The sequence below is a fragment of the Myodes glareolus genome, chromosome 8 (genome assembly GCF_982192425.1).
Source record: "Myodes glareolus chromosome 8, mMyoGla1.1, whole genome shotgun sequence".
NCBI lineage: Eukaryota > Metazoa > Chordata > Mammalia > Rodentia > Cricetidae > Myodes > Myodes glareolus.
Window position 1 is genome coordinate 107,015,454 of NC_142033.1, and position 16,961 is coordinate 107,032,414.

Below are 16,961 nucleotides of genomic sequence, written 5' to 3' on the forward strand. Positions count from 1 at the left end.
ATCAATATCCTTAACAATCATAGTGACTGTCCCTGAAGAGATCTTTAGACCGTGCTGTAGTAAAAGCGCCTGGATTGAGCCATAGATCTCACTGGGGCCCGAGGCGGTTCCATAAGAATTGCCCATGGTACACACTTAACTACGTGTGACTTACCCCCTGGGCTAATGAACCCCCCTTTTTACTCATAAGGGAGTTACGTTCTTTTTAGAAAAATGCCACTTGATCTACTGCGGACTTAGTTTCACTTTTGACTAGACGCGGTTACAGCAGCAAAGACACTCACAACCTGGTTGATGGCAACGCAGCCAAAAGCAGCAGAGAAGAACGAACACAACTGTCAACTCTAATACAAGGCCAAATCACTCTGGACCAACCCCAGCGATCAGCATACCTGGAGGATATTTCCGACGTCGCCTCGCCGTATGTCAGGTTCTGAATTCTCTGCCCTCTCACTGGGTGACCGATATGTTGTACTTGTCCGGCGTCCCGGGTTTGACGGCACCAGTTGTGGCGCGTTGCTTGACCAGCAAGCAAGAATGACCACGAGTTGAGGATTATTCCCAAATCACACTTTATTGGAGCCTCTCGGTTGAAGGAATAGAGGGGAGCAAGAGAGAGAGAGAGAGAGAGAGAGAGAGAGAGAGAGAGAGAGAGAGAGAGAGAGAGAGAGAGAGCAGGGAGCAAGAGAGAGCGCAGGGAGAGAGAGGGAAAGCCCAGAGTCAGCTGCTTTTCTAGGGTGGAGGAACTCAGATACTGTCCTGATTGGTGAATACCATTCTGCTGGTGCTTGGGGCCTCATAATGGGTCAGGGACAAGGCTCAGTTGTGCAAATACAGGCAGGGGTACTCAGCCCCACGTGGCAACTTCAAAAGGATTTGTTTACCTCCAAACTGCAGGACCGCCAGTGCCATAATGGCGATGTCCTGATGGCTCCTTACAAGAAATGGGTTGAATCAATATGTGAGACATCCAGATCAGATTCAAGACTGCTGCCTGAGATGATCAAGATTCACAGGATACTCCAGTCAGGACTTGATGATAATTCTAAATTTTCTTTAGGTCCCCATAAGATTATCAGAGCCCCCAACCAACAGGAAGTAGCCTGGAAAACTATGTCCACATTCCTAAAAAATGGACTATGGATATTTTCCTTTGTTTAAAAAAAGGAGGGGGGAGAAATGGTACGGGAGAATTGTCTGTATTCTGTCAATCATATCTTAAATAAATGCTGATTGGCCAGGCAGGAAGTATAGGCAAGTCAACCAGATAGGAAGTAGAGGTGGGCAAGGAGAACAGGAGTATTTTGAAAAGAAGGAATCCCATTCCCCCAATTCCTGTCCAGACCACCAAAGAAGAGGCAATATGTAAGCTGCCCTGCTGAGAAAGGAACTGAGTCGTGTGGCTAGCATAGATAAGAATAATGGGTTAATATAAGTTACAAAAGATAATAAGAAGCCTGACCTAATGGGCCAATCAGTTTATAATCTTATGGAGACCTCTGTGTGATTTTCTTTGGTGGTTGCTGGCTGTGAGGTACTAGGCAGGACAGAAACCCCAACAAGCAGGCCCCTTCATGTTACAACCCTGTCTCAAAAAGAGAGAGATAATATGCATAACTTTAACAATTGGTCTGATCCAAGGGTGACTATTCAATGTAATTGTTGGAATGCTTATTCAAGTTCTTGAATTCAGTATCTTGTTCTTTATACAATACCCATAGGCGACCCAGCGGGACAACATAAAGTGTGTTCCTACATTACTGACACAGGATGCTGATCCCCACCTAGTAGATTTCAGTGGAGATACAGCCCTCCACCATGCCATTTCCAGAGGAAACACCACAATTGCCAGCAAACTGCTCGAATACAACACAAATATTGAAGCCAAAATAGAGGTAAGAATTATTCAACTTCATTCGCAATGTACCTCCAGCAATGATACTCAGATCACTTTCCACATTCTGAAGCTCAAGCAGTCTCACTGAATCTGTTCAGAATCAAACATTCTTTCCAAATCTGTTTTTCATAGTTTTGTAGGTATTTAAAGGAAATCAGCAAAGCATACTTTGTTTCAGACTTGGGCTTTACTTTAAAATTGAACAAGTAAAGGTTTTGGATCCACACATGCTGTGGGAAAGTTACAGCTAATACCTATCTGCTTACTGGGACGTGGCCTCATGGACTATTTACCTGGATGCAGAAGCACATCTGGCCCCTGCCTTCCTCTCTCTGCTTGCCCCTGGGCCCAGTTTTGGCTGTTTGGTTTGCTTTGGATCTGATCTTCATCCATCATCCAAGCAGAACATCCTGACTTTCTAAGTCTACCCCTTAATAAACACTGATCTGTTTTCTTAGTTCTGAGCTAGTGTGAGATTCCTTTTTTGTTAAGCATCCGATCATTTCCACCTTCAATTGGCACCATGTGGGATTGAACTTCCCACCCTCCGGGCTGGAGGTTGAGCCCTCCCACAGCCAGGACAGATTTGCTTTTGCATGAGCGATATTTTCTTATAACATACCCATCACAAGGGAGTTTACAGCCTGAGAGCTGGAGGCATGGATAGAAGCACTATTTGCCAGCCACTGAAAACTCCCTGGAACAACCCTTTGTCCCAGAGGATGCAGCAGTAGGGACGCAGGGCACACAGTCAGCTGAGTGGCGTGGGACCCTCAGCAACAGCTGTGGCATTAACCCTGCATTGGGGTCAGAGCCACAATCCCCAGGCAGTGACCAGTGAGCAGCACTCAGAGGTGGAGCTGTGAACTGATTGTCAGCCGTTAGAAGCTCCCTGGGTGTCTGTTCTCTGTGCTAGACTCTAGGTTTCCTTGCTCTGTATATGGAATTGATTTAAGTACATCTAACCTCTTGAGATTCGTTTTTCCCCAGTTCTTTAACAAGTATCAAGGTAGATTTTACCACAGGATCTGTCTTAACACCATTGCGTTGACTTTTGTGACCTGGAAACATCACCATCTGCTGGTTAACAGGTAAAATGGCAGATTTCATTTCTAATGGGACTCTCACTGTGGTTTTTACTGCCACTATGGAAGAAATCACACAGGTCTCTATGACCTTGGATATACCTCAATTTACGTGTTACTAGGTTTCAGTTTTCTTCCCCATATTAGATAATTATGGAAGTATATGGCACTAATTGCTAGGATTAATGCCATGATAGGCAAAATTGACTCCATATCTAATGGTACTAGGAACTTACCTGAAAGAGTCCAGGCTGTTGAATTTGACATTCAGAAGTTATCACAGAGTTTTGATAAGGTAACAGACAGAATATACTTCCAGGATGGCAATTTACACGATATCTAGGAGCAACTAAAGTAGGAGATGTTAGCTTTGAAAGGAAACATTAAGACCTTGGAATCACAGGTACAGAATAGGTACCAGAAAATTAATACCATAGGGAAATCACTAGAAACATTTGCAGGTCAGGAGATTCAGCCTTTACGAGAAACAATGATAAAGAGATTTGAAATGATTGAGGAAATGATTGGAGTTGATGTATAAGGTGAGAAGGCACAAGGGCAGGATACAATGTCACCACCGGCTGTCAGAACTGGTTTACCCAAGACTTTAGCGACATACCCTGTAATTTACTCTGACAAGGCGTCAACTTCTAAAGGCTCAAAGAGAGCCAAAGAAAGTACATGGACGCTGATAGAAATGAATGATCTAAAGGAAATTAAGCACACCATCATTACTTATGGCTTTCACTCTACATTTGTTAAGGAAATGATAAGGACTTGGACTTCTAATGTCAGAGCTACACATCATGATTTCTCCCAGTTAGCATCAGCGGTGTTAGAGGATGGCCCTTCCTTGATGTTTGAAATTTATTTCGGAGAAGAATCCAAACACATGGAACAACAAGGAAGAACAAAGGGTGTGGAGGTTTTCCAGGATCAAATTCTTGGCATAGGAGCTTATGCTGGTCCACAGGCCCAAGCTCTTTACGATGGAGATGTATCATCCCTATGCCACAAAGCAGCCTTGAATGCTTGGGATAGGATACCAGAACTAGGGAAAAGGATGGAATCATATACCAGGGTTAGGCAGGGACAGGGAGAACCCTATACTGACTTTTTTCAAAAATTAATTAAGGCTTTGCACATAGGAGTAACAGATCCAGAAGTTAGATGAATAATTCTTGAATTGCTGGCTTTTGAAAATGCAAACTTAGAATGCAAAAAGATAATTGGGCCTTTAAGGTCTAGATCAGCACCTATGGATGAATGGATTCAGCATACAATGAATTTTCAGACATTTAACAACAATGATGAATTTTGGGTAGGAGAAGCGATTTCCAAAGCAATGAGGGGACATCAAATTTCCAAATGTTTTAATTGTGGTAAATTAGGAAACCTGAAAAGGGATTTCAGGCAAGGAATTACCAGGAATAATACCTCATATGGGAATGGCAAGTGTAGGAAACCTCAGACTTCAGGTACATATAGGAGGTGTGGTAAAGGATGACATTGGAGCAATGAATGCAGATCAACAACAGACAGACAAGGCAATGTGATACCATCGGGAAACTCCTTGAGGGGCCTCTCGCAGGCCCCCAAGCCAGAAGTGGCCCAGTTGTTCCCAGTAATCATGGAGGACATGTCACACCAGGAAAATTAAAAACTCTGGAACCTTCTGTGCAAGACCATAAGGTTCTAAATGATGACTCAAAATTGGAGGATGAGTCAGAAATTCAAATAGGAAATAAGAAGCGCATATATTGGTAAACTTCTATAAATGATGAGAGTCCAAAGCTGAGAGTATGTATTGTGATTGTTGACTTGATAGACACAGGAACAGATGTGAGTATCATCACTCCAGAATCTTGGCATCCAAATTGGCCTCTTCAAGAGGCAGATGTTCAATTACTAGGAATTGGAACCCTATCTCGAGTTAAACAAAGCACAAGATGGGTTGACTGTATTGGGCCAGAAGGTCAAAGAGGAAAGCTAAGGTCATAAGTAGCTGATATTGCAATAAATTTATAGGGCTGTGACCAACCACAGCAATGGAATACCCAGATTGACATTCCTGAAGTCCCAGGAACTCATAATTCTGGGACGTATGTAATAAGGTATACAAAGGTCACCAGCCATTCAGGCTGTACAAGAACATAAAGCAACTAACAAAACTTAAGAGGTAACAAAAGCCCTACCTTTAGAATAGCTGAGAAGCCAATATGGGTTAAGCAATGGCCCTTAGCTGAAGATAAATTCCAGGCTTTAGAAAGATTGGTACAGGAGCAATTAGATGCTCGACATATTGAGGAGTCAACTAGCCCTTGGAATTGTCCAGTGTTTGTTGTAAAAAAGCAATCTGGTAAATGGAGAATGGTGACAGATCTAAGAGCTGTCAACAAGGTAATTCAACCTATGGGCCCTCTACAGTCTGGAATTTCTCTGCCTTCCCTGTTACCAAAAGGATGGCCTCTTATAGTTATTGATTTTAAGGATTGCTTCTTCACTATATCTTTAGAAGGAAAGGGTAGGGAAAAATTTGCCTTCACAGTGCCTACTTATAATAATTCTCAACCTACTAGGAGATCCCAGTAGACTATACTCCCTCAGGGAATGCTGAATAGCCCCGCCCTGTGTCAATACTTTGTGAGTCAGCCATTGGAAATAATACATAGGCAATTCTCAAAGTCAATAATTTACCATTATGTGAATGACATTTTGCTATCTGATTCAAACATAGATACTTTAGAAAGAATGTTTGAGGAAGTAAAGATAGTTTTACCTGAATGGGGTTTGCAGATTGCTCCTGAAAAAATACAGAGAGAAGATTCTGTCAATTACCTAGGTTATAAAATAGGCTTGCAAAAAATTAGGACACAAAAGGCACAAATTAAGAGAAATTGATTATGGGCTCTTAATGACTTTCAAAGATTGTTAGGAGACATTTCCAGTCTATGACCGGCTGTTGGGGTAACACCTGATCTAATAATTCAATTAAACAAAACCTTAGATGGTGATAAAGACTTGAACAGTCTTAGAGAATCAACAGCTGAAGCAGAAGAGGAACTGACAATGGTTGAGGAAAAATTACAGGAGGCTCATGTGGATAGGGTGAACTTCTTGGATTCTTCCTCAAATTGTCCATGATGCTTCAATAACTGGGGCTCATACATTTTATACTGATGCTAATAAATCAGGAAAGGCAGGTTATGAATCAGACGAATTGAGTAAGGTGGAACAAAGACCTTATAATTCTATCCAGAAGGCAGAATTATATACCGTTCTTATGGTGCTAAGGGATTTTAAAGAACCTCTTAATATAGTTCCTGATTCACAATATGCAGAAAGAGGTATCTTGCAAATTGAAACCGCTGAATTTATACAAAATGATACAGAATTGACTTCATTGTTTATCCAGGTGCAAGACATAATCAGAAATAGACTTTGACCAATGTACCTAACACACATTCAATCCCATATGGGTCTGCCATGTCCTCTAGCACAAGATCATGCAGAAATTGATCAATTACTGATCAGAAGCATGTTGCAGGCCTCAGAATTTCATAAAGCATCACATCAATAGCTAAAGTTTAAAGAAAGAGTTTTTTATTACATGACAACAAGCTAAAGAGATTAAAAAGAGATGCCCTACTTGCTCTTTCTATAATCAAACACTGCTACCTGTAGGGACTAACCCAAAGGGTACTCAAAGGAATGAAATCTGGCAGATGGATGTGTTCTACTTTGCAGAATTTGAAAAATTAAAATATGTACATCACACTTATTCAGACTTTCAGTGGGAAACTATTTAAACTCAGAAAAAGCTGATTCAGTAATCACATATTTATTAGAAGTTATGGCCATCATGGGTATACCTGCACAAATAAAGACAGATAATGGTCCAGCTTTTGTTTCTCAGAAAATGAAGCAGTTTTTTGCTTATTATAATATTAAGCATGTTACAGGTATACTACACAATCCTACAGGTCAAACAGTTATAGAAAGATCAAATCGAACTATAAAGGATATGTTAAACAAACAGAAAGAGGTGGAAATGCCCCCAGAAATAGATTACATAATGACTTATTAACTTTGAATTTTCTTAACGCTAATGAGAAAGAGATAACAGCAGTAGAAAGACATTGGATAATGGAAAAGTCTGCTGAATTAAATAAACTGATTTATTTCAAGGATATGCTGACCTTGCAATGGAAGCCAGGAGATATGCTGCTTTGGGGAAGGGGTTTTGCTCTTGTTTCCAAAGGAGAAGGAAAAATGTGAATACCATCAAAATTAATAAAGGTTCAGTTTGAAGATGAGAAACCTCTTGGAAAGAAGAAATGACAGCTCATCCTCAATGATGATAATCGTATAGGTGGTAAGAAAAACATATAGGATGGGGGCAGGGTTCTGTTCTTATCTCTGCAGGAAAAAACTCATCTTTGAAAAATTCAAGGGATCATGGGTGGTTGAATAATGACAGATGGGAAAAATTACTACTCAATACGGATCAGCAAAAAAATCGAATAGGTTCCGTAAGTATCAATATATGTTTATATATGTGTATGTTTATATATTTAATTATATACATTTATATAAAAACCATATAAATATATGTTTGTGTAAATATATGTTTATATGTGTGTATATATACATATGTGTGTATTTATATTTATAAATATATAGAGCTGATTTTGGAGTTGGACTCTGGCTCAGTCCCTCTCTAATTCCAAGCCTGTTCTTAAGAGAAAAACTCAGAGTTTCTGTCTCATGTCAGGAGCCATGATATGGGACAGAAGGTAAAAAGAATTTAGGAAACATCTTTGCTTTTCTTCATATCTATCATACCTTTCATTGAATATATATGTCTGTATATGTCTATATAATTAATGCATAAGTTTTCCACAATGAACAATGGAATTTTCTGCAGTTATCCTTCAAATTTCCAGGAAGAAGATGGGGCCCCATAACAACTCCACCTGGATGATATGACGTCATGATACTGATAGCACTACTATAAGACCTGTTTTGGGTACCAGCGACACAAGGTGGTTCCAACATGGTTAGCTGAAATGGTGCACATCTTTTACAACATTCTTGCCAGACCTCCACAAAATACTCAGTGATTATTTGCAATTTTACCAGATATTAATCTTGAAATTTAACCTTCATTTTACTTTCACAGGATCCCCTAGAAAGAATGTCGCCCTCATGACAGCTGTAAGTAATTCTAGAAGACAACATCTCTCCCAACAAAGTTTGTCCTCAGGGTTAGGGACATGATTTATGGGTTGATTATAATTGGTATAGAGTTGATGGCTGGGGGGAATTTCATAGGTTCAGGGATCTTTTTAGAAAAAAAGTGAAAATTGGATGGGATAGGAGCTAGAGAGATGGCTCAGAGGTTAAGAGCACTGATTGCTCTTCCAGAGGTCCTGAGTTCAATTCCCAGCAACCACAATCATCTGTAATGAAATCTGGTGCCCTCTTCTGCCTGCAGGAATACATGTAGATAGAACATTGTCAACAAAATAAAAAAATAAATCAGATGGGATAATAGATTTTATTTTATTATCTTTACTCCTTTAATCTATGTTTGTCCACTCTCTTTTATATGACTTTTATTGACTCTTTAAAGGCTTTGTTTTATTTTTAAAAAACCATTTACATATTTTTATAACTATGTTCTTTTTCCTGTCTCCCTAGTCTATGTACATTTTTTTAAATACACTGTGACCCATTCAGAGGTTTATTTCTGTCTGAATCTGTCTTTATCGCATATCTGTAATCATTCTCAGACCAGGAGTGCCTTTTTTATGCTAAGCGGGTGTGGCTAGGACCAACTCTGTTGCTCTGATTGTTTGCTCCACCCAGTTCAACATGGTGGAGGTGTGTTCACCACCTCTGCAAGCCATGCTCACCGCTCCAGCTCCAGGGATGCAGAGGGTCTAAGTTGCCACCAAGCAACTATTAGCACACTGCTCACAAATCCCATTTAAGTACTCCATAGCTAGACACCCAAAAGAGCAACTGCGTTTGCCAGTAAGAACCAATAAACCTTCTCTTAAATAAGCTGCACCTCTGCTTGCAACCAGGAAACAGGGCCTATCTGGGGAAAAAAATGTGGCTACCAAGAAGCTGTGCTTAACTCTGTTCTTTTGTGTCTAGAATTCCTTCCCAAGCTTCCTTAGTTTTTATATGGATATAGTTAACCCACACTGGCATCATTATATACGGTGAAGCTCTATTTCGTTTCCCAGTCACCCAGACCTGAATAATAACACAGAAACTATATTAATTATAACACTGCTTGGCCAATGACTCAGGGATATTCTAGCTAGCTCTTACATCTTGAATTAGTCCATTTCTATTAATCTGTGTATTGCCATGAGGCTATGGCCTATCAGTAATGTTCTGAGCATCTTTCTCCTTCAGCAACTACATAGCATCTCTCTGACTCTGCTTATTCTCTATCGCTTCCAGCCTGGCTGTATTCTGCACTGCTATACGCCAAAGCAGCTTCTTTATTAACCGATGGTAATAAAACATATTCATAGCATACCGAGGGGAATCCCACATCAATATTCCATGCTATAGTTTGACAGGTAGATATAATTTGTGTTTTGATGTTACAAGATGTCACAGTCCAAACATTACCTTGAGTGGCAGAAGAAACTGGGCACTCTAGCAGTGCTGGGGCTGTTCCATAACGTAGAGATCTTTGAAATTTGGCCAAATACACTTTGCATCATCGTTTGGCTTTGAGTCTATCCTGACCTGTGTCAAAACATGGATGGTCAAATGAAAAGTCTCCCAGGTAGTATGCTGTATTTGTCTTTGCTGTGTAACCTTCACTGGTGACTCGTGATACCACAAGGAAGAGGAGCCTTTCTGGAGAAATGTGCTCACTGATAAAAAAGGTTGAGTGTTTATAACCTCACCACATTTTACTTGCACATTTAAACTTAGCAGCCTGCTTCCTTCTCATGTAGCCACATCATTACCACCATTAGAGAGTCCTTTGCTAAATAATGTAAGATAAAATAGAAGCAACTCCTTTCTTTACTAATTCATTTTTATTGCCTGTTGACTTATGTTTATATTTTTAGCTGGCAAAAATAGTTTTTTGCTCTTGTGCTTAACTTTACCCACATCACTTTACCCACATCATGACTTTTAAACTTGGGAAGCAGTTGTTGTTTTTTTCAGCTTAAGAATGCATGAATTCATGATATGAATAGTGGACTCCTCAACCAGTGAATTGCAGAAGTCTCTATTTTTGTATATGCTTTTGCATTTTTAAATTTTTCAAATGTTGAAGGAAAGTCACTTGTTTGTTTCCCAGCTGTCTAGCCCTGAAATAATCACACAGAAACTGTATTAAGTATATCACTGCTTGTCCCATTAGCTCTAACTTGTTATTGGCTAACTCTTGCATTTTAATTTAGCACATTTCTAGTAATCTCTGTATTGCCATGTGGCTGTGGTTTACTGTCTAAGGTTCCAGCATCTGTCTCCAGGACTGGACTACCTGGCTGATCTCTCATTCTGCCTCCTTTCTCCCAGCATTCAGTTTAGTTTTCCCCACTTAGCTCTGTGCTACTCTATCAGGCCAATCCAGTTTTCTTTATTCAGCAATGGTAATCACAGCATGTAGAGGTGAATCCTACATCACCTTCCCTTTTTTATTTAAATAAAAAGAAAGGTTTAAACTTTAACACAGTAAAATTATATATAACAAAACAGTTATCAAGCAAGAATTATAGTTACAATATTTATATCTATTTTATTTTTTATCATGACTAGGGAAAACTATAACTATAAATTCTTCAACCCCATCAAAGACTACAGAAGGATATATTACCTAAGTAAACTGGAAGTGCATTGTAAGCAACTTCCCAAACTCTAAAATTAACAGAGACATCTTGCTGCCTGTACAGTCACCCAAAGTTCTTCTGTACCATTAAGGCATACATTTTCAGTTGACAGGCCCATAGTATCTTGCAGACTTTTCCACGAAGCAGGAAATTTCAAAGACAGTTCTTCCTATATTGACAGCTTGTCAGTCACTTTCTTCTGTGTCCTGCAGAATGTCTGGCAGACTCTTTCATGAAGCAGGAACCCTGAAGAATAGTCTTACCTTTAGGCAAGTTTAGCAATCATTTCTCTGTGGGTCCTGCATGTCCAGTTCATACATTATACCATCAAGCAGTCCAGGCAAGAGCAGTTTCTTGCCAAAATGGCTATTAAACTTCATGAGCCTCTTCAATGCCCATCTTTCTCTTGAAGTAATTGGTGCTGCCAGGAGCAGATGTATCTCATTGTCGAAAAGTCCTAAGTTCTTAAAACATTTTAAATGCCATATTCTGAAGGTCTTTGAAAAATTTGAAGAATACGTAACTGAAATATATCTCTATATATCTGGTAAACCTAACATGACTACAAGCTTGCATATTATAAATTATTTTCTATTAACCTATATTTCTTAATTATGCATTAAATGTTTAAATGAGTTACACAAATGTAATACCATAATCAAGAACAGAAATACATATATACAATATAACAAAACTGACCTTAAATTTGTATCAATAAACCAAGATCCACACCCATGCAAATCTCTATAGCATATCCCACTTTAAATATAAACAAGCATTTATAAACAATATTTGGAAATATGGATGTAGTTCTGTTCAAACTGCTTCCTCTTTTTGTTGGGCAAAGTAATTTTTGGTGGTGTTCCCAGTGACCTCTCAGGAGGTCTTGGTGAATCAAACCACATTAGCCTGGAATGAATCCACAGGTTCTCATCCTCTGTGGAAACTTAAGAAAAACCTCTTTTTCAAAGCGGCATATCCTTTGACCCAAATTCGGAAATCATGGTACGTTTAGAACATATATGCTGATTTAGCTTAGCAGCCCATACAATGAAATGTCTCTCTGTATTTAGCTCCTTCACGGTCAAGAAATTCAAAGGAAACACAATAATATACATAATCTAGACTCTATGATCATATTCCATCTTTAAGTGGCTTATTTTTCTTTAATCCCTTTAATCTATGACTGTCTGTACTCTGTCTCTTTAAAGGCTTTACCTTTTTGAAAAAATCATTTACTTCTTTTTATAACTCTCTATACTTTTTCTTCTCTCTCCCAAGCCTACATACATTTTTTAACACTGTGTCTCATTTAGCGGCTCTTTTCATCTGAATTTCTGTTTACTATGTATTTATAATTATTTTCTGACCAGCACTGCTTCTTAAAATGCTAAGTGCCTCTTAAAAACTTAAGCTGCAGCATTACTAGGATATATACGGTACTTCCTACTTGCTCTGCACAGTCCAACACGGTGGAAGTCCATTCACCAACTCTGGAAACTGTGCACATTGCTCCAGTTCCAAGTATGCAATGGGTCTATGTCATGCCATTAAACAATTATAGCATTCTGCTCACAAAAACCATTTAAACGCTTAATAGCTGGACCTCCTGAAAGAGTCAGAGGTCATGCTGGCAGCATGGCCCAGAAAGTCAGCATTTAAAAAAGGTCATGGCTTTTTTCTGCTACCAATGAGTTAGAAAAACCTCTCTTAAAGGTGCTGTGGCGTGCCACCAGTAAACAGCAAGAAGCTCTGTGTTTTTGTGTCTCCAATTCTTTTTCAAGCCCTCTCAAGTTTTAAGTGGATTTTAGTCAACCATGTTGGCACCAATTTGTTGAAAGAGGCCGCTTGGCCTTGTGTGAATCTTCTGCTTATAAATATGAATGTGTACCACTTGTCTGCTTGGTATTTACTGAGGTCAGTGGAGAGCATTGAGTTCTATAACCTGATGTTAGGAACAGTTGGGAGACTCCAGTTAATGCTGGACATTGGTCTAGGACCTCTTCAAAAGTAACAAGTAATCTTATCTGTTCACTAATCTTTTTATACGCCATCATTTTATTATTGTTGAGGGTTGTTGTATTATTTTCACAATCACCATTTACTTTACTTTTGCAAGAATTCTTTGATCTGTCATCAATAACTTGTCAAAAATGCATTTCTTTCTTGAAATATTAACTTTACTGTTTAAAAAGTCTCACTCTAGTTTATGATAGACAAGTACAGAATTGTAGTGAATGCTTAACTCTATGGAGAAATCCAGAGGGAGCCCCTGAATAGTTTTTGCATGCTTGTTTAATTGAGACTGGATCTCACTGTGTACCTTTGGCTGTCCTGGAAATTTCTACGTAGACCAGGCTGGCTTCGAAATCACAGAGTTTAACTTGTCTCTGCCTCTAAATGGTTAGCAGGCTTTGTAAGGCGCCTCTTCGATGCCCATCATTCCCTTGAAGTAAATTGGTGCTACCAATGAATTGCAGAGACTTTTATCAGTGGCTGAATATGATTGTGATAGGTCTGATGACCTCAGTTCATCTTATGGAAGACATGGTTTATCTGTGTAGGCCTAGCAGTCCTGGAACTCACTCTGTAGACCAAGGTGTCCTTGAACTCAAAGAGATCAGCCTGCCTCTGCCTTATTAGTGCTGGGATTAAAGATTTGCACCACCACATCTTGCTTAGGATTCTAAGATATATCTTAAGGCAGTATCCATGGATTATTTTTTATAAAGTCTAGACCCTTTTTTTAGATATGTCTTTAATAACATGTTAAAGTGACTGGCAAGTCATTAACAATGTGGAACAATTTACCTTTAGTCTCGTTATCAGTAAAAGATTATTCTATGAGCTTTTGCTTTAGTAGTCACATTATTTAATAAGCTAATAACCTGCTCTATTTCAGATGCTGCATTTTTTTTTATAATAAACTGAGAGTTTCCAGAAAGGAACTCAAAAGGCACAGCCAAATATTCAGTAGTGAAAAAAGATAAAGAGCATTTTTAAGTTTCAAATCCTGGACAAACAGCTGATGTTCCTATTTAACTTATTAAAGGTGGACCTGGCCACCAGATTCTCCCAGCGTCCTTCAGTCCCTACAGGGTTATGGATACCATACTCCACCCCTTACCCTGAACTCTCCAGCCAAATGGTTCAGCTGCCCTTTCTCCAGAGGCTTTTCTGTATTTAATCCAGACATTTTGGTCACCAATCCTTCTTTCTAACCTATATACTCCAAGATTTACACCACCACACCTGGCTTGGGATTTTAAGATGTAACTTTAGGCAATAACCTTTGAGTATATTTGTAAAGACTTGATAAAGACTCTCTGAAAAATAGATCTTTGGTGATATATTAATGTGACATGCCAGTTATTAATAGTATGGAATGAACAATTTTTGTTGTACAAAAATAATAGTTTTAAAATGATGTTGTAATAAAAAAAGATAAAATTTCTTATTTTGCTTTTGTTCCTACCAAATTATTGACTAAATGCATAATTTGATCAAACAACTAGCTATTAAATATACCTGATTTTAAGCAAACTAATTTTTTGTTTTTAGTTAATTGCATTAGGCAAAATTTTGACATATATAGAAGAGTAAAACTCATCTTTTTAAAAGAATCATGTTTATACTTAGAATGACTGGAAACTTAGTTTGAGCACATTAAAGGATTTGATCATTTATATGGTGATTGTGTTGACCATTAATTTACATGTCTTAATTATTCTTAACAGCTTATAAGGTTGTAAGTAGCTTTTATATGATTAGGATTTTACAGTTTTAGATATACATCTCTGAGTTAATTTTTGTTAACTTGAGTTTAACTTTATAACCTTAGGGATTAAACATTGTACAAAAGCCATTCTAATCTAAAATATTTTTGAGAGCTGTTGTTGCTTCCAAAATTTCAAAAGAAGATATAAAAATAAACAGAGGATTCATTAGGACTAAGAAATTTTATAGGTACTACCCTTTACAATAACAATCATAGTTCCTGACTTCCCTACTGTCTAGGTTTTTCCTGCCAATATTTTTTTAGAGATGGAGGTACCAGTGGTTCTGTGTTACTGTCATGTTTCAATAAGATTGGATTTATTTATTTATTATTTTTAAAGCAAGGAAGCTGAGGGGAAGGAGCACATCAAGCCTTTTTTCCAACTCTTGTCTACCATTTCTATCTCCAAAGTCCTCATGTTTCATCCATTCCAACTTTCTGTTAACCAGACTCCAGTCTCAAGGACCTCATTCCCAAGACTTTCTTCTACTCCATCCTCTCTATATTCACAATCCTTCTGCACAATCCTCTCTCATTAGGTCACTAATAATTCTATTATTAGTGAATCTCTGTCCTTTATGTACTAATTTAGATATGAAGTCGGTCAATGTTGAACCTCAGTCTTTTTTAAAGATGCCCATTTTAGATGAGAATACGTAAATGGTTCCAAAGCTATCAATTGTGATTATAAAACTCTAATACTTTCTAGTCCTTCCAAAAATCTATCATGCAAATCAACAGAGTCAGTTAAAATATTCAGGGGCAGCCAGGTGCATGCCTTTAATTCCAGCACTCAGGTGACAGATGCAGGTTGATCTTTGTGAGTTCCAGGGCAGATTACAGAAAAGGGATAAATTGCCAAAGCAGATTTCAACGTAACTTTTTAACTATTCCTTTACACTAATTTGCATTGAGTGCTCTCAATTGAAGGAACTCACTTGGCAAAGGCTACAATCAACCACCCAAGTCTCCTGGTGAATACTTGGACTGAAAAGGGTGTAATATTTAAAACTTAAGCTTTGAAGACCCATGGTGTTAGTGTATTAGAAAGTGTTTAAGGTGTGTAAAGGCACATTTATGCAAGATCTGAGCATGTGAAAGCTTAAGGGGTAATAAAGTGATTTAAAGTATATAAAAAGAATGAAAAATGCTCTTTCTCTTCCTGTCTTAGAGGTTTAACATTAATCAATGGAGTTCTGATAAGCCATTAACCTAGCTCTGGCAATGCACTCCTTCTATTATCAAGGTCACAAGCTCAAGATTTTAAATTCTCCTTGAATGCTTTCTAAGTATAGACTGAAAAGTGTTCCTCATTGTGCTAAAAAGCACTGTCTCGTGTGTATACACCCAGTCTTCCGGACAGAAGGAAGAGGCCCTGCTTTTCCTGGTCTGAAAATCATGGTCGAGTGAGCATTGGCCCTTCATCTCTGAAGGTTTCTGTCCTACCTGAGCTCACTTTAAAGGGTGTTCATGTTTCTAACCCAGAATCATTTCTGGGTCCCCAATCTTTTACTATGACACAGAAGCTTGAGTCCACTGCTCTTTCCATGTATGGATTTTAGTAGATTACAAAAGAGTAATTATGCTAAGACGTTTAACACTTGTACCTCATTTTATAAACTTAAAACAAATTCTTGTAAATTTCAGGGAATAGGCTTGAATTCATATCTAACATGTCAAATGGCCTTGTTTATAAAATGAGGTACAAGTTTGAAACATTTTAGCATTACCACTGTTTGTAATCTGTGCTGAGAACCTCTTTCCTTTTCCCTGGTCTCGGGACTCCCCTCACCAAGCAACCAGGGCCATGAATCTAAAGGTTTCAAAGGTACACCTAAGAAAAGAATTTCCTTAGTCCCCTTAACATTGTGTTCTGCTCCATATATTCCGGAAGATTTTCAAGTAATTAAAGACTGCAAACTGCTCCAAATACTGCCTGCATGTCTGTAACTCCAAATGGTCTTGCAGAACCTGGACAATGAGTGAAACAACCTCTTCTTCTCAGATTTGGCCAACATTCCAACTTTTTGGGTCCCCTGATATGATGCTCCAATGCCAAGAAGAGGTAGTCATAAATGATTTCTGTGTTAGTTTGAAAGAAAATGGCCCCCAAAGGGAATAACACCATTAGCAGGTAGTGTGGCCTTCTTCCTCCTTCTTGGAGGAAGTTTGTCGTTATAGAGGTGGGCTTGAGGTAGCACATGCTCCAAGTATAGCCCAGGGTCTGAGACCATTTACTGTTGCCTTCTGATCAAAATGTAACCTTGTCTGCATTCACACCACCATGTTCCCCACCATTTTGACAACAGACCCAATCTCTGAAAGTA

The 16,961-nt window shown here is 38.6% G+C and overlaps 1 pseudogene; it reads left to right on the forward strand.

Moving 5' to 3' along the window:
• LOC125396613 (ankyrin repeat domain-containing protein 33B-like) overlaps positions 1–15,677 on the forward strand; it is a 29,364-nt pseudogene extending 13,687 nt beyond the window's left edge.
• Positions 15,678–16,961: the final 1,284 nt, after the last annotated feature.